At 51.8% G+C, this 2,440-nt stretch overlaps 1 protein-coding gene across 2 annotated transcripts in view; it reads left to right on the top strand.

The window, feature by feature from the left end:
- Positions 1–2,440, top strand: part of HPS4 (HPS4, biogenesis of lysosomal organelles complex 3 subunit 2) — a 54,353-nt gene continuing 51,913 nt past the window's right edge. For both annotated transcript variants that reach the window (XM_018564633.1, XM_018564632.1), the window contains exon 1: positions 1–14. The gene's annotated coding sequence lies outside the window, so the exon portion shown is untranslated. The remainder of the gene's footprint in view (positions 15–2,440) is intronic.

The raw sequence follows: 2,440 nt of genomic DNA, 5'->3' as shown, positions 1-2,440 counted from the left end.
GTGGTGAGAGTTTAGTTCTGCTTTAAAGAAGGACGGGCAAAATTTTGATTAACCCTTGCAGTGGGGCTACCCCTGCACTCCAAGGGCTAACTGCTCGTTTTGGTCTAGGAAACAAAAATAAACAAAGTTATACGCACCTGATCCTCGGAACAGGCTTGCTCTTAGACAGGTCCCTGGAGCCTCGTGCTCCCTCCACTGCAGTGGTCTAAGGTCTCAGAGTCATATTCTATACACAGTGTATTGGATGGGAGGACAACAAGGAACATGCCATCTCTGCAGTGTAGGAAGAGACATGCTGGAGGGAGTGCTGCCGGCTCTGAGGATCAGGTGAGTATAACTTTATTCTTTTGTAACATTTTCCTCCCCGGACCAAAACGAGCAGTTAACCCTTGCAGCGCAGGGGTAGCCCCACTCCAAGGGTTAATAACACATTTTGCTCAGTGTTCTTCTATAAGGACAGATTCATATAGTTGTGGCTATGCACAGAAAAACTCCTTCCTTAAAGGTGAACTATGAGATGAGTGATTTCCACTCACCTCATAGTTCTAGCCGACCTGTGACAATGAGACTGTCACAGGTCGGCTCAGTAGATCGAGAGGTGAGCGAACACATACCGGGTTCCCTCACCTCTCGATCCTGTCACAGCTCTCTGCAGTGACAGGGGGAGGGGCTGGATTGCCCTTACCCCGCTCCGATCTGCCAGCGCTGACTGGCGGAATGGACAGGGGAGGGGCCGGGTACAGCTGGCTCTGCCTCTAGATAGGCAGAGCCAGCTGTCACTCACGCAGCTGGGCGGATCTCGACGTCTATGTCGGGATCCGCTCCGGCTGCGGCGTCTCAGTATACCGCGAGCTGTAGCTTGCGGTATACTGAGCTTAGGGTAACGGGAGGACGCGAGTTTGTGTCCTCCCGTTACCCTAAGGAGAACTATGGGGAAAAACACTGACCCCATAGTTCTCCTTTAACACACAACAGACATCTCCACATACCATGATGGGCTAGCTCATGGCAACGCACAGTTGGAAATCATCTGTGTGATACTGCAGTGTGAAAAAAAGGGGTATTTTGCTGTACATGCAGAAAACAGACTTAGCTTGATATATATAAACGATTGAAGCCACCACATCTAAGGACAAGTAAGCTGCAGTGTCCAAAGTCTTACAGTTGCCAGTTGGAAGTCTTCCCAATGAGACACAGACAACTGAAAGGAGATTTAGGATAGGGCTGGTGGATATAATCTCCTGCTACTGAGGGACTCAGTTAAGGCTTTTCCCCATAGTTCTCCTTAGGGTAACGGGAGGACACAAACTAGCGTCCTCCCTTCACCCTAAGCTCAGTATACCACGAGCTACAGCTCATGGTATACTAAGACGCCACAGTACAGCGCGAGCTACTGCTCGCGGTGTACTGAGACGCCGCAGCTGAAGCGGATCCCGCCAATTACAGTATGTCTGGATCCGCCCAGCTGCGTGAGTGACAGCTGGCTCTGCCTATCTAGAGGCAGAGCCAGCTGTACCCGCCCCCTCCCCGTCCGTTCCGCCAGTCAGCGCTGGCGGATCAACACTTCCGCATTCTGACAGCGGAGAGGGGACCGGAGGGAGCTCGTGTACAGAGCTCCCTCTGATCCCCTGTGACAGAGGCCTTATGCTGGTCCCGGGCTCACACCAGAGCCCGGGACCAGCTTGACAGCGGGAGGGGGGTGGGTGGGCGCGCACGTCTCGGGGCCTCATGAGCCGGCGGATCGCTTGTATAGTTAAAGGAGTTTAAAGGAGTTGTAAAGTCGCAGCATAGTACTATCCTGTTATAACGTCAGCAGTGTAATAAGAATACATACTAGAGTTGTTCATGATAATGCAATCAAAGCTTACTTGAAAAATCCCTTCTATATAGTGGGTGCTGCCTTCTGTCTGCTCATCACTTTCAGCAACTTCCTGGATTCCCAGTGTGCTTTGTATCTCTTTCCCAGCTGCTTGATATGATGCAATCTCAATGTATCAAGACCACATATCCCATGATGCACTGCTTCCAGCAAGCAACGATAATGCTACGTTGCTCAGACATTGAGTTCAGAAGGCAGGCTCTGTGAATTGTAACACAAATAAGTGCATATTCCCAGGTAGGGTTGCCACCTGTCCGGTTTTCAACCGGACAGTACGGTTTTGGCATCTTGTGTCCGGTTTTCCGGCCACCGTAGCCCCGGACACAAGATGTCACAGTTTCAGGCAGACAGGGGCAGCCCCTGGGTCCTAGAGAGGAATGCGTGAAGGAGGACCTTCTGCTGTGTGAGCACAATCCCGGCAGAGCGTGCGGCTGTCTGTGCGGCTAGAGGTACGTGTTTTAAGGGGTTAATCCGGGCCGGCTGTAGTGTGCGATCGTTATACAGACAGTGCCCGATAGTCTCTGAACTGTCACAGCGCTGTCTCCTGTCCCGTTGGAGCTG

This window comes from Nanorana parkeri, unplaced genomic scaffold (assembly GCF_000935625.1).
Source record: "Nanorana parkeri isolate BGI_ZX_2015 unplaced genomic scaffold, ASM93562v1 scaffold767, whole genome shotgun sequence".
Lineage (NCBI taxonomy): Eukaryota > Metazoa > Chordata > Amphibia > Anura > Dicroglossidae > Nanorana > Nanorana parkeri.
The sequence above is the reverse complement of the archived record's forward strand: the minus strand, read 5'-3'. Positions and strand labels throughout refer to the sequence as shown.